General features: G+C 41.3%; 1 pseudogene; it reads left to right on the top strand.

The window, feature by feature from the left end:
• Positions 1-8: 8 nt before the first annotated feature.
• Positions 9-2,554, top strand: LOC119303096 (annotated as a pseudogene).
• Positions 2,555-16,114: the final 13,560 nt, after the last annotated feature.

Here is a 16,114-nt window from a genome sequence, read left to right on the forward strand (position 1 = left end):
TATATATATATATATGTTGTCTGGTGCATGTATGGCTGAGAATAGGGAGAGAGAGCAAGTTTAATTTTCCTTGGGCATTCAAATTCTTATTTTGCTTTTCTCAGATTTTTGGCTGGGTGTTTAAACATACTTGCACACACTGGTTTCAGATTTCAGTGTAAACTACAAATAGGGGAAAAATATAGTGATTTTTCCAAATTAGAAATAGGGAGAAGGGAAACTATTGATTATTGTGTGCATGTATAACTAATTAGATTACTGGTTGAACGAGTGCAGACTTGAGAAAGAAGAGATAGGGCCAATAAAATTAGGTGGGAGGTATGCTGATGGGTTCATTTTAGCATTACTAATCGACCGCTTGGCATCCTGAAGGTATGATGCATATTGCCTTGCTCTGATTTGCTTATTTGAATGTGTTTGTGTACATCAAAGTTCATTTTGTTATTTTTGCTCTTTGAGGGATATAGGAGGAGAGATATCTATTGTTGAAATTTGATGATAAAAATATAGCCATTATTGTTACAAGCATTATTGTTCCAGTTTTTTTTTTAGTTATTGATTATGCCATTTTTCTTTCTGCCTTTGTAGCTGAAAGATTAGCGAGACTGACTAAATTCTAAACATGTTCCATGTGAGAGAAATAGCATGTTGATTTCATCTTGAAATAATCATAGTTGAGGGATGAGGTTCGTAACCGAGGGTCATGTGCAGAGCTGGAGGAAGAAGTTGCGAGGCTTGAAACTCTGTGAAGGGCTCAGGGACAGCAGTGAGGACAATGCCTCTTTAGTTGTAATTGTGATACTCTTGATGTGCAATTAAACACTCCTGTGATACTCCTTATGCTAAAATGTTGGTTGTTAGTACATAGGTGGTGACATTATTTGGTTCTCTAGTATTGATTTCATGATTTGTGGTTAATACATGATGTAATACAATCCACATTGTATTATATTTCCAGTTACATCTTTTACTTACTCACTACTAACATTCTTTCTAATTTGCTTCTTGCGCCATTGGCGCAACCGGGTCATCTAGTTGTATATGAAAGTATAACAGGACAAACAAAGATAGTCTGAATATCATAAATGCTGAATATTCATGTTGATCATTCATTCTTAGTCCATGTGTAGTGTAAACGTCCCTAGTCGTTCTGATCTGAACTAGATGTCTTACCCAGGCAACTGGAATGGTTATCCCCATAAAATCTGTTGATTTGTTGTGACTGATGAGTGGATTTTGTTTCTTGGTTCTACCATCTGACGGAATTTCTGTTCGGTGGCTTTAACGGAAACTCTTTGTCTAATAATAGCTCATGTTTTTTGTATGCTTGTTCAACAGATGCAAATCTTTGTCAAGACCACAAATAGCAGGACTTACACTCTTAAGGTCAAGAGTTCAAGTACGATCAGGGATGTCGAGGGCAAAATCCGTGATCGTGATCACAGCCTAGACTGCTTTGGTCTCATCTTTTGCTGGCAAGAAGTTGAAGGATGAACGCACGCTGGCATATTACAACATTAAGAATTTGAGCACACTAGAACTTGACCTTTACCTGCATATATCTGTCAAGACGGTGACTGGCAAGATCATTGATATTGGTGTTTGGAGTTCAGATACCATCAAGCATGTCAAGGTGGTGATTCACAGTCAGGAGGGCATTCCTTCGTACGAGCAGCACCTCATCTTTGCCAGCAAGCAGCTGGAGGATGGCCGCACCCTTGCATATTACAAGATTGAGAATTCATGCACTCTTGAGCTTGTCCGGTGGCTGCATATCTATGTCAAGACGCTGACCGGCAAGACCATTATTTTTGCGGTTTTGAGTTCATGCAAGATCGAGGATGTCAAGGCGATGATTTATGGTCAGGAGGGCATTCCTTTGTCTGCGCAGCACCTCATCTTTGCCGGCAAGCAGCTCGAGGATGGCCGCACCCTGGCGGACTACGGCATCCAGACTTTCAGCACGCTTCACCTCGTCCTTCGCCTGAGAGGGGGTAGAGTGATCGGCATCAAGACGCGGACTGGCAACACGATTTTTCCTACAGGGGTTTGGACTAACAACACGATTGAGGATTTCAAGGCCATGATTCACAAGGAAGAGGGCATTCCCCCATCGCAGCAGCACCTCTTCATTGCCGGGAAGCCGCTGGAGAACGACCGCACCCTGGGGAGCTACATCAGCCATGATTCCGACATCATCTACGTCAGCCCTGATTCCGACGTCGTCATTCACCTTTTAAGTCGGCGCGCGGCTGCCTCGTCGGATTGTGGACAGGGCGCGCAGGCTGCGGAACAAGCAGGAACTTGTGCATGGCTGTCTGTAATGCGGCGTGGCCCAATTTGTCTCAGTGGAGTCTAGGCAAAGTCGAACTGTTAGTTAGAAGTCTAACATGCAGTTATGTTCACATGGGTAGTCGAAAACCTTGAGTGGATTTAGACTGTTTACTGCAAATTTGCGGTGTGTGCGTGTGAATAACTGCACATCTGCGAAAGAGTTCCAAACGTTTATCAAATGTCACATCTCTTTTGAAGTGTACATGTTATACTGTGCCCACTGGATGCGGTGTTTATCATCTGGCTCATATAAGGTGGATTATAATGATAAAGGTAGTATTAACGAATTGAACCACTGAAACTGCTGCAGGAGTAAAATCATCGCTACGGTTAATAATCATGCCATGATCAGCTATACTCAACGTGTTTGCAATGGCTCAAGAACTGAATCAGCAAACAGCAGCAAGAAGCACAACAATCTTAGGAGCTCTAGGACAACACATCAACTCGTCGTCTCAAACTTGTTCGGTTTGCTTGCGTACGTACCGAGCTTATAAAATTTAACCACAGAATCCAGAAGCTGCTCGTGTCTTCGCCAAGGTGCCAAAAATTCCGGCTCAGCCCACAAACACAACCCACTGATTATGAAATACTATTTGGAAAAGGAAGAGAGGAAATATTACTCAATGATAAAATTAGTGCTATGGAATTTCACACAATAGTCTATTCTTTCTTGATGGCCCATTGGAAGTTAGCAACCCGAATTGTTGTTTGGGGAAGATAACTCCATCGAGAGGAATACTAATAATGGGAACACATGCTTGGAGTTTATTATCTTTGGCATGACGACTTGGTCACATATCATGGAACTGAATCGGGTGGCTTACTAATTTTTGGAATTCAAAACTTTAGTGGTAGGAATTTGGTTTTCTGAAGCACATATATAATTTGTATTTGACTTGCACGCCTTTTTTAAGGTGGAAGGAGATAAAAAGTTTCATATGATTATTTTTTCTTCTGATATACTTACGGTATTTTATAGACACTCCCACTAGAGGTCAGATTATTTATTTCATCTCACTCTTTGATGATTACACTTTTATATGGTTATATTTATCTTTTATTATACAAGTCAGAAGTTTTATTATGCTGGTCATATGTTATAATGAAGTGGAAAATCAGTTGATTAAAGAATATTATAGTTTTAAAACTGACTGGTGAGGGAAGTACACTTCAGGAATATATCGTTTGTATGTAAAGAGCATGGAACTGTTCACCATTGTAATATATCGTTTGTATGTAAAGAGCATGAAACTATTCACTATTGTAATACATCATACACTCCAACATTTAATGGAGGAATTGAATATAATTATTTTTGCTTATATGTAAAGAGCATAGAACTATTCACCATTGTAATACAACGTTTGTATGTAAAGACGATGGAACTATTCACCATTGTAATACACCACTCCAAAATTGAATGGAGGAATTGAATATAATTATTTTTGTAAGAAGCATTGCATACTACTCTTTGTTTATATCGTTCTTCGTATAACATACTCACTCCTTAGGGTTTGTAGACTGGAAGTAAGGCTTTTTATTTTGGCAACAAATTCTCAATACTACAAAGCACACACCAAGAATTTTGTAATGGTTATTCTAGTGGATCAAAGGGTGTTTTCTTTTTTGATATGGAAAAGGAAACTGGTGGAAAGTAGGAAAATAAATATTATTTTAATGATCAAGGGTGAAATTGTTGAGAATCATACTGGAATATAATCTTGACCCCAATCGAAACTACAAGTGAAACTCCTGCCACAAACATGCTTAGGATAAGTGGGAGGAATTAGCTTGGAATAGCATGTCTAGATAATTGTTATGTGTTCTTGTGGGATGTCACTCTAAAGTTTTAGAGGAATAATTAAATTCTCTTAAGAAGATTTTTTTCATCCGTGTCAGCTACGGGTGGAAGAAATGCGAGAAGGAACAAACTCAAATGAGGAAGAACATAGTTTTGGGACCTTAATATCATACCAAATAACCGCAAGCCTATTGTCTGGAAGTGATTTTTTTAAAGGAAAGTTGGCTCACTGGAATATTATAATGTACTATTTTTATTCAATTCTTCGCATAAAGGGAAATATACTTTGTGGAAACTCTCTCTCCTGGAATTTTGGGAAAGAGGAAATAAAGACATGGTTGATAACCCACACATATAGGGGATCGTTTGTAGCCTTTTTTTGATAAATAAGAGTGTCGAACCCAACGAGGAGCTAAAGGTAGAACAAATATTCCCTCAAGTTCTATCCACCACCGATACAACTCTACACACACTTAACGTTTGCTTTACCTGGAACAATAATAAAGCTAGGAGAACTTTGCGAGAATAAAACTTTGAATAAATTGCAATAAAATAAAAGTAGATAGCTTTTTGTAATACAAGAGAAAGTTTTTTGTCCATAGGCAGTTGATAACTAATCCGGTAATCATTATTGCAATTTTATATGAGGGAGAGGCATGAGGTAACATACTTTTTGTACTTGGATCATATGCACTTATGATTGGAACTCCAGCAAGCATCCGCAACTACCAAAGATCATTAAGGTAAAACCCAACCATAGTATTAAGTATCAATTCCTCTTTATCCCATACGCAACAACCCCCTTACTCGGGCGTAAGCTTCTGTCACTCTAGGCACCCATCATAAGTGAATCATGAACGTATTGCAACACCCTACAACGGGTATCCCCCACATCTGCACGACACAGAGGGCACCATAGGACAATACCAAAATGAAATACACAACTCATACCAATCAAGATCATCAATCAACCCATAGGACAAAATAGATCTACTCAAACATCATAGGATAACCACATATCATTGGATAATAATATATAGTGTTGAGCACCATGTTTAAGTAGAGAATTGCAGCGGGAATAGAGAGGTTACACCATTGCATAGATGGGGAGAAAGTTGGTGTTGACGGTAGCAAGGTTGTTGATGTAGATCGCCGTCACGATCCTTGCTCCGGCGGCACTCCGGCGACATCGGGAGAGAGGGGGGAGAGGCCACATCCTTCTTCTTCTTCCTTGGCTTCCCCCCTAGATGGGAGGAGGGTTCCCCCTCTGGTCCATGGCCTCCATGGCGGCAGAGGGGCGAGAGCCCCTCCAAGATTGGATCTCTCTCTCTCTCTCTCTCTCTCTCTCTCTCTCTGTGTGTGTGTGTGTGTGTGTGTGTGTGTGTGTGTGTGTGTGTTAATTATCTTCTGTTTTGCGCTCCTGTTTTCTGGCCGAAAACCATTTCTTATATTCCCGGAGATCCGTAACTCCGATTGCGCTGAAATTTAACATGGTTTTTTTTCGGATATAAGTTTCCTTGCGCCCAAAGTAGAGCTTGCTAGTTCTTGAGCTTGCGTTGATTTTTCCCTTGAAGAGGAAAGGGTAATGCAGCAAAGTAGAGATAAGTATTTTCCTCAGTTAAGAACCAAGGTATCAATCCAGTAGGAGGCACAAGCAAGTCTCCAATATATGCACCTGCACAAACTAACGAACACTTGCACACGACGTGAAAAAGGGGTTGTTAATTCCTTCACGGTCACGAACAAGAGTGAGATCTAATAGAGATAGGTATAAAAGATAAATAAAAGGGCAAACTGAAGTAACTATAAATAAATTGCAGCAAGGTATTTTTGGGTTTTTTGGTTTATATATATCTGAAAATATATGATGGAAAATAGACCCGGGGGCCATTGTTTCACTAGAGGCTTCTCACTTGAAGAAAACATACGGTGGGTAAACAAATTACCGTTGAGCAATTGATAGAAAAGCGCATAATTATGAAGACACCTAAGGCAATGATCATGAATATAGGCATCACATCCGTGACAAGTAGACCGAAACGTTTCTGCAACTACTACTATTACTCCACACATCACCGACTCCTTCATGCATCTAGAGTATTAAGTTCATAAGAACAAAGCAACGCTTTAAGTAAGATGACATGATGTAGAGGGATAAACTCAAGCAATATGATATAAACCCCGTCTTTTTATCCATGATGGCAACAATACAATTCGTGCCTCGCTACCCCTTCTGTCACTGGGTGAGGACATCACAAGATTGAACCCAAAACTAAGCACCTCTCCCATTCCAAGAAAAACCAATCTAGTTGGCGAAACCAAACCAATAGTTCGAAGAGAAATAAGAATATATCTTAATCATGCATAAAAGAGTTCAGAGAAGACTCAAATAATATTCATAGATAATCTGATCATAAATCCACAATTCATCGGATCTCAACAAATGCACCGAAAAGAAGATTACGTCGAATAGATCTCCAAGAATATCGATGAGAACATTGTATTGAAGATCAAAGAGAGAGAAGAAGCCATCTAGCTACTAGCTATGGACCAGTAGGTTTGTGTTAAACTACTCACACATCATCGGAAGGGCATCAAGGTCGGTGTAGAGGTCCTCCGTGATCGAATCCCCCTCCGGCGGAGTGCCAGAAAAGGTCCCAAGATGGGATCTCACGGGAACAGAGGCTTGCGCCGGCGGAAAAATATTTTTGGTGTGCCATCTGGCATAGGGGGATATTTGAGGATTTATAGTGTTGAGATTAGTGTTAGGAGGTCCTCGAGGAGCCCACAAGCCCTGGGGGCGCGCCCATACGACTTGTGGCCTCCTCGTGGGTCTTCTGGCCTCTTCTCCAACTCTCGTGGGTTTCTTCTGGTCCAAGAAAAATCACCGTAAAGTTTTGTTCCGTTTGGACTCTATTTGATATTCCCTTTCTGTAAAATTCAAAGACAAGGAAAAAACAGAAATTGACAGTGGGCTCTAGGTTAATAAGTTAGTCCCAAAAATAATGTAAAATAGCATATTAATGCATATAAAACATCCAAAACAGATAATATAATAACATGGAACAATAAAAAAAAATTATAGATACGTTGGAGACGTATCAAGAATCCCCAAGCTTAATCCCTGCTCATCCTGGAGTAGGTAAATTATCAAAACGTAATTTTTTATATGGAATGCTACCTAACATATTTATCAATGTAATTTTCTTTATTGTGGCATGAATGTTCAGATCCATAAGATTCGAAACAAAAGTTTAATATTGACATAAAAACGATAATACTTCAAGCATAATAAGAAATCAATCATGTCTTCTCAAAGTAACATGACCAAAGAAAGTTATCCGTACAAAATCATATACTTTTAATGTTCTCAAGCTTTTCTCAACTTTCACGCAATACATGAGCGCGAGCCACGGATATAGCACTATAGGTGGAATAGAATATGGTGGAGGTTGTGAGGAGAAGACAAAAAGGAGAAAGTCTCACATCAACTAGGCAAATTAATGGGCTATGGAGATGCCCATCAATTGATATCGATGCAAGTGAGTAGGGATTGCTATGCAACAGATGCACCAGGGCTATAAGTGTATGAAAGCTCAAAAAGAAACTAAGAGGGTGTGTATCCAACTTTCTTGCTCATGAAGACGTAGGGCAATTTGAGGAAGCCCATCATTGTAATATACAAGCCAAGTTATAAAATGGAAAATTCCCACTAGTATATGAAAGTGACAAAATAGGAGACTCTCTATCATGAAGAACATGGTGCTACTTTGAAGCACAAGTGTGGAAAAAGGATAGTAACATTGTCCCTTCTCTCTTTTCTCTCATTTTTTGTTTGGGCTCTTTGGCCTCTTTTTTCATTCTAGGCTCTTTGGCCTCTTTTATTTTTAAGTCCAGAGTCTCGTCCCAACTTGTGAGGGAATCATAGCTTCCATCATCCTTTCCTCACACGAGACAATGCTCTAATAATGATCATCACACTTTTATTTACTTACAACTCAAGAATTACAACTCAATACTAGAACAAAATATGACTCTATATGAATGCTCCGGTAGTGTACCAGGATGTGCAATGATCAAGCGTAGCAAAGATATCAAAAAAATAGACACGCCATGGAAATATCATGCTAGCTATCTTACGAGCATGCGAAGCAATATGACAATGAATGCTCAAGTCATGTATATGATGATCATGATGATGGAAGTTGCATGGCAATATATCTCGGAATGGCTATGGAAATGCCATAATAGGTAGGTATGGTGGCTGTTTTGAGGATGATATAATGAGGCTTATGTGTGATAGAGCATATCATATCACGGGTTTTGGATGCACCGACGAAGTTTGCACCAACTCTCGAGATGAGAAAGGTCAATGCACGGTACCGAAGAGGCTAGCAAATTGTAGAAAGATAAGAGTGCGTATAATCCATGGACTCAACATTAGTCATAAAGAACTCACATACTTACTGCAAAAAAATTATTAGTCATCGAAGCAAAGTACTAATACGCATGCTCCTAGGGGGGGGGGGGTAGATTGGTAGGAAAAGGCCATCACTCATCCCTGACCGCCACTCATAAGGAAGACAATCAAAAATAAATCATGCTCAGACTTCATCACATAATGGTTCACCATACGTGCATGCTACGGGAATCACAAACTTTAACACAAGTATTTCTACCAATCCATAATTACTCACCAGCATGACTCTAATAACACCATCTTTATATCTCAAAACAAATGCAAGGAATCAAACTTCTCACATTATTCAATTCTCTTTATATGAAAGTTTTTATTATATCCCTCTTGGATGCCCAACATATTAGGACTAACCTAAGAAAATTACCATGTTGTTTAAATACTCTTAAAATAATATAAGTGAAGCATGAGAGTTCATCAATTTCTATAAAATAAAGCCACCACCGTGCTCTAAAAAGATATAAATGAAGTACTAGAGCAACTACCTAGGTCAAAAGATATAAGTCAAGCACACAGAGTATTCTAATAAATTCACGATTAATGTGTGTCCCTCTCAAAAGGTGTCTACAACAAGGATGATGCTACTTCTTGAGCTTGCGTTGGTTTTTCCCTTGAAGAGGAAAGGGTGATGCAACAAAGTAGAGATAAGTATTTCCCTCAGTTAGAGAACCAGGGTATCAATCTGGTAGGAGACAACGCACAAATCACCAACACCTGCACAAACAATCAAACACTTGCACCCAACGCGATAAAGGGGTTGTCAATCCCTTCACGGTCACTTGCAAAAGTGAGTTCTGATAGAGATAGATAAAACTAAACAAAAGATAAAGTAAATATTTTTGGGGTTTTTGGTTTATAGACCGGAAAGTAAAATATTGCAAAATAGTAGATCGGAAACTTATATGATGGAAAATAGACCCGGGGGCCATAGGTTTCACTAGAGGCTTCTCTCAAGATAGCAAATAATACGGCAGGCGAACAAATTACTGTCGAGCAATTGATAGAAAAGCGGAAAGTTATGACGATATCTAAGGCAATGATTATGAAATATAGGCATCACGTCCGTGTCAAGTAGACCGACTCTTGCCTGCATATACTACTATTACTCCACACATCGACCGACTCCTGCCTGCATCTAGAGTATTAAGTTCATGAAAAACAGAGTAACGCTTTAAGTAAGATGACATGATGCAGAGGAATAAACTCAAGCAATATGATGTAAACCCCATCTTTTTATCCTCGATGGCAACAATACAATACGTACCTCCCTACCCCTACTGTCACTGGGTGAGGACACCGCTGAACCCAAAGCTAAGCACTTCTCCCATTGCAAGAAAAACCAATCTAGTTGGCCAAACTAAACCGATAGTTCGAAGAGAATTACAAAGATATCAAATCATGCATAAAAGAATTCGGAGAAGATTCAAATAATATTCATGGATAATCTAATCATAAATCCACAATTCATCGGATCTCGACAAACATATTGCAAAAGAAGATTACATCGGATAGATCTCCAAGAACATCAGGGAGAACATGGTATTGAGAATCAAAGAGAGAGAAGAAGCCATCTAGCTACTATATATGGACCCATAGGTCTGTGGTAAACTACTCACGCTTCATTGGAAGGGCAATAGAGTTGATGTAGAAGCCTTCCGTTATCGAATCCCCCTCGGGCAGGATGCCGAAAAAGGCCCCAAGATGGATCTCACGGGAACAGAAGGTTGCGGCGGTGGAAAAGTGTTTTCGTGGATGCTTCTGGTGGTTTGGGAATATATGTGAATATATAGGAGGCAGAACTAGGTTAGGGGAGCCATGAGGGGCCCACAAGGTAGGGGGCGCGCCCTCCAACCTTGTCGCCGCCTCGTGGCTCTTCTGACTTGAACTCCAAGTCTCTTGGGTGCCTTCTGGTCCAAGAAAAACCATTGTGAAGGTCTTATTCCATTTGGACTCCATTTGGTATTCCTTTTCTGCGAAGCTCAAAAACAAGGAAATAACAAAAACTGGCACTAGGCTCTAGGTTAATAAGTTAGTCCCAAAAATAATATAAAATAGCATATTAGTGCATATAAAACATCCAAAATAGATAATAGAATAGCATGGAACAATCAAAAATTATAGATACGTTGGAGACGTATCAGATGATTGTGGCAAACTAAAAAGAAAAGACTCATATCATACAAGACTCTCCAAGCAAAGCACATATCATGTGGTGAATAAAAATATAGCCACAAGTAAATTTATTGATGGATTATAGACAAAAGAGGAGATGCCATCCGGGGCATCCCCAAGCTCAGATGCTTGGTTGTCCTTGAATATTACCTTGGGGTGCCTTGGGCATCCACAAGCTTAGGCTCTTGCCACTCCTTATTCCGTTGTCCATCAAAGCTTTACCCAAAACTTGTAAACTTCACAACACAAAACTCAATAGAAAACTCGTAAGATCGCTAGTATAATAAAATAAATTACCACTTTAGGTACTATTGTGAGATCATTCTAAATTTATATTGGTGTTATATCTACTTTATTCCAACTTCTCCATGGTTCATACCCCTCGATACTACCCATAGATTCATTAAAATAGGTAAAGAACACATAGAAAACATAATCTGTCAAAAATAGAACAGCATGTAGTGATCTGGAAATTTCGTATACTTATGTAACTCCAAAAATTCTGAAAAATTAGGAAAACCTAGGAAATTTGTATATCAATCTTGTGTAAAACATTCAGATCAAAAGCACATATCTGTGATTTTCTAAAATTCTGGCAATGAGGGCAAAATTTCTGTTTTTCAGCAAGATCAAATCAACTAATTAAAACACTAACTAAAACACCAAAACACAATTACTACAGAGGTAATAATGTGTATTTATTGAAAAATAGAACCAAAAACAAAAAAACACAAAAGAAAAATTGGGTTGCCTCCGAACAAGCGCTATTGTTTAACGCCCCTAGGTAGGCATATTGCATAGATCTAGGTATTGTCATCTTTGGTATGCAATCCATAAGTGGCCCTCATAATAGATTAATATGGCAACTTAATTTTATTTCTTGGAAAGTGTTCCATGCCCTTCCTTAATGGAAATTGAAATCTAATGTTTCCTTTTTTCATATCAATAATTGCACCAATCGTTCTAAGGAAAGGTCTACCAAGAATAATAGGACATGTAGGATTGCAATCTATATCAAGCACTATAAAATATACGGGCACATAATTCCTATTTGCAACAATAAGAACATCACTCCTTCCCATAGGTTTCTTAATAGTGGAATCCGCTAGATGCAAATTCAAAAGAACAATCATCAAATTTATCGAAACCTAGCACATCACATAAACTTTTCAGAATAGTGGAAACACTAGCATCCGAATCACACAAAGCATTGAACTCATAATCTTTAATTTTAATATTAATAGTAGGTTCTCACTCATCATAAAGCTTTCTAGGGATAGAAACTTACAACTCAAGTTTTTCTTCAAAAGATTTCATCATAGCATCAACGATATGTTTAGTAAAAGCTTTATTTTGATTATAGGCATGAGGTGAATTAAGCATGAATTGCAACAAGGAAATATAAACTATTAAAGAGCAATTATCATAATTATAGTCCTTGAAATCTAAAAGAGTGGGTTCATCGCTACTTAAAGTTTTGACCTCGCTAATCCCACTTTTATCAAAAAAAAATAATTAAGATCTTCACCCTCCAAATTATTGGGACACCTTCTAGCTAAAGTTGACTCATCTCCAGTCCCATATTTATCAAGATTTATATTAGCAAACAAATATTCAATAGGAGTCAACCTGACAATGGGGATTACCCGAGCGAGTATTGGACTCCCATCCCCATCCCCGCGACAGCCTTCCGAAGCCCGTCCCCATCCCCATACCCGTCTGCGGGGATAAAAATATCCCATCCCCATCCCCGTCGGGTTTTTTGTCCCCATGGGGAGACCTTTACATGCAATCAATAACAACCTTGGATAGCATCTCAGTAGAAAAAAAACATTTCAGCATAATAAATAATATGTTGTGGCTAGGTTAGGGTTTTCTTAGGGCTTTTGGCCAAAGGGCTAGGATGGAAGGAAATTTGGGTGGGTAAGGGCGGCAATTACATGGGGTCTACTAATTTTAGAGCCCACATGTAAGGCCTTAATGGGTAAGGCGGGTAACGGGCACGGGTAATGCTATCCCATCCCCATTCCTGTCTTGCGCGCTGGGTAAGGTATTTGACCCACTAGCTTCGCCATGGGCATTAAAGCTGACACATACCCGTCCTATTATAGAGTAATTACCCACGGGGACACATGTAATAGTTAACCATTTCCAGCTTGAAACAGGAGTCACACATTGAGTGATTTATATTATAACTTGTTCTGGAATTTATATTAAAGTTAAACACATTGAGGTAGCTATTAATGTATCTACGAGATGAGAAATAAGTATAGGTATGCATATTCAATTATTATTGCATTACTAATTTTGTGCAGGTGTTGGGAAACGTTAGATGGAAAACAAAAGAATTTCTACGCACGCGTAATGATCTATCCATGGAGATGCATAGCAACAAGGGGAGAGTGTGTCTACGTACCCTCGTAGACCGTAAGCGGAAGTGTTTCACAATTAATGCGATGATGTAGTCAAACTTTCTTCGCGCTCCACTGATCGAGTACCGAACGTACGACACCTCCGAGTTTTGCACACGTTCAGCTCGGTGACGTCCCTCGCCTTCTTTATCTAGCAAGGTGTCGAGGTTGTAGATGAGTTCTGTCAGCACGACGTCCTGGTGACGGTGATGGTGAAGTGATCCGCGCAGGGCTTCGCCTAAGCACCGCGAGAATATGATCGAGGGTGTAAACTATGGAGGGGGCGCTGCACACGGCTAACAATTGATGTCGTGTGTTCTAGGCGCCCCCTTCCCCACATATATATAGGTGGGAGGGGAGAAGAGGCAACCAGACCCCCCCTTTCCTTTTTCCACTAGAGAAGAAAGGAAGGGGGCAGATGTCGGTGTCAAAAACGGTAGATCTCGGGTAGGGGGTCCCGAACTTTGCGTCTTAGGATCGAAGGAAATAGGAGACAGGGACATGATGTTTACCCAGGTTCAGGCCCTCTTAATGGAGGTAATACCCTATGTCCTGCTTGATTGATTTTGATGATTATAGGGGTTACAAGAGTTAATCTACCTTGAGATCGTAATGACTAAACCCTAGATGTCTAGCCTGTATGATTATGATTGCCTCTACGGACTAAACCCTCCGGTTTATATAGACACTGGAGGGGCCTAGGGTTGTATAGAGTCAGTTTACAGAGGAAGGAATCTTCATATCCGAACACCAAGCTTGCCATCCACGCAAAGGAGAGTCTCATCCAGACACGGGGGAATGTCTTCTATCTTGTATCTTCGCGGCCCATTAGTCCGGGCCATGTTGCACAACCTAGATGCCCGAGGACCCCCTAATCCAAGACTCCCTTAGTAGCCCCTGAACAAGGCTTCAATGACGATGTGTCCGACGCACTAATTGTTTTCAGCATTGCAAGGCGGGTTCCTCCTATGAATACTTTAAAGTAGTTGATCAACAAGAACTATGTCCGGATCTCGTATCTATTTAACAGGTTAACCCTCCAATCATAAAGGCATAATACTTAAAATAAGATATATCCATCGGCATCTTTTTTCGGTGAAACATCACGCTTAGCTCTGCTATCATTTCGAACCATTTTTGGGCCTCCCGCCTCGCGTTTCAATACGCAACTCCTATCAATGCGTCTTGTAATCAATACGAGTTTTGGTAATCTAATCGTGCTATTCTCACGACCCCTTGGGAATGGGCAAGTTTTACAGCTCGAGGGAGGGGACGCTTGATATTCGCAGTCCATACAAGTGGATAAAATCCAACTCCTCTGTCCCACGCCTCATTCTCTCTCTGCCTCCCCATCCTCGAGCTCCAGCGCCCAAGTTCCAAGATTTTCTCCCCTCTGCAACTCTTCGGACCATGCTCGGCTCTCAAGGCAAGTGGATGGCTTCCTCTGTCACGGAGGAGAACATCTAGGAGCTGCGGGAGGCGCGGTATCTGACCGCGGAAATCAAGCACATGCTTCTCGATCTGGCACAGGTCATCCCCACTCCGGGGCCCGACAAGAGGGTGGTGTTCACCCCCCACTTCCTCCACGGACTCGGATTCGCCCTCCACCCCTTTGTGAGGGGTCTCATGTTCTACTATGGGCTGGATTTTCATGATCTAGCCCCAAATTCGTTCCTCCACATCTCGACATTCATCGTCATGTGTGATGCCTTCCTCCGCGTCCCTCCACACTTCGGCTTATGGCTCAAGATTTTCAACGTGAAGCCGAAGGTGGTCGATGGGCAACACGCGGATTGCGGTGGCGCCATGGTAAGCAAGTTCCCCAAAGTCAAATGGCCAAAGGGAGTCTTTGTGGACACCATCAAGATATGGCAACAGGAATGGTTCTATATCACAGAACCCCGTGGCCCTAAGTGGGCAGCTGCTCCAGCCTTTAGATCTGGACCCCCGCCGAGGCTCACATCCTGGACCGACAAGGGTCCAGACTGGGGGTCGGTCAATGAGGTGCTGCTGCTGCAGAAACGCATCCAAGGCATGATAGTGAAGGACATTACCCTCGCTCACGTGATCCAAGTGATGCTAATCTGTTGAGTACTTACCTGCCAGCGGCGGCCCCCCAAGATGGGGGAGTTCAATCCGGAAGGGCCGCGGACCCTACAACAGTTCTATGGCACAACGTATAAGGGGATCTGGAAGCTGCTTTTTAAGAAGCAGAAGTCATGGCCAAAATCATCGGACGACACCGGCCTCGACAGCAACCATCCGGCCTGTGAGGTAAATTCTAAAACCTCCAAACACTCATTTGTTCGTCCAACCAAAGGAGAAGTATTTAGTAGTCCATTCCCAAACCTTAGCTGGATCAAGAAGGCGGAGCAGATCCGGTGTCCGGCTCTGCTCCTCAAAAATCCAGCTGATCCTCTACTAATGAGGATGCTGGTCCCGGCGCCAAGAAGAAGAGGAAAGAGGAGGACACTTCGGACGCAGTGTCCGAAGAAGCTGATGCCTAGTCCTCTCACGAGGGCAACGACAACGACGACGAGGAGGAGGAAGAAGAAGATCCTCCCCGCAAGGGCAAGAAGAGGGTGGCCTCCGAGGACCTAGAGGCCGAAGCATCCAAGAGGGACAAGATTACCCTCTCTGATGACTAGGAGTCAGACGCCGAGGCCATCCCGAAGCACCGTCGCCGGACCAAGCCCCAAGACGACTCGTAAGTAGTCCGGGATTTTTCACATACATACAATCTCTATGAACTGTGATGATAACTCTAAGTTTTATTTTTAGTCCAGCCCGCGATCTCCACTAGCTATCATCATCCTCGGGGGATATGCCACTGGAGATGATGGAGAGCGAGTCGCCTCCACTAGCTTCCCCGTTGTCTAGGGTGGATGACGCCGAGGTGTCATCCCATAGGCCCTC

This window comes from Triticum dicoccoides, chromosome 5A, assembly GCF_002162155.2.
Source record: "Triticum dicoccoides isolate Atlit2015 ecotype Zavitan chromosome 5A, WEW_v2.0, whole genome shotgun sequence".
Classification (NCBI taxonomy): Eukaryota; Viridiplantae; Streptophyta; class Magnoliopsida; order Poales; family Poaceae; genus Triticum; species Triticum dicoccoides.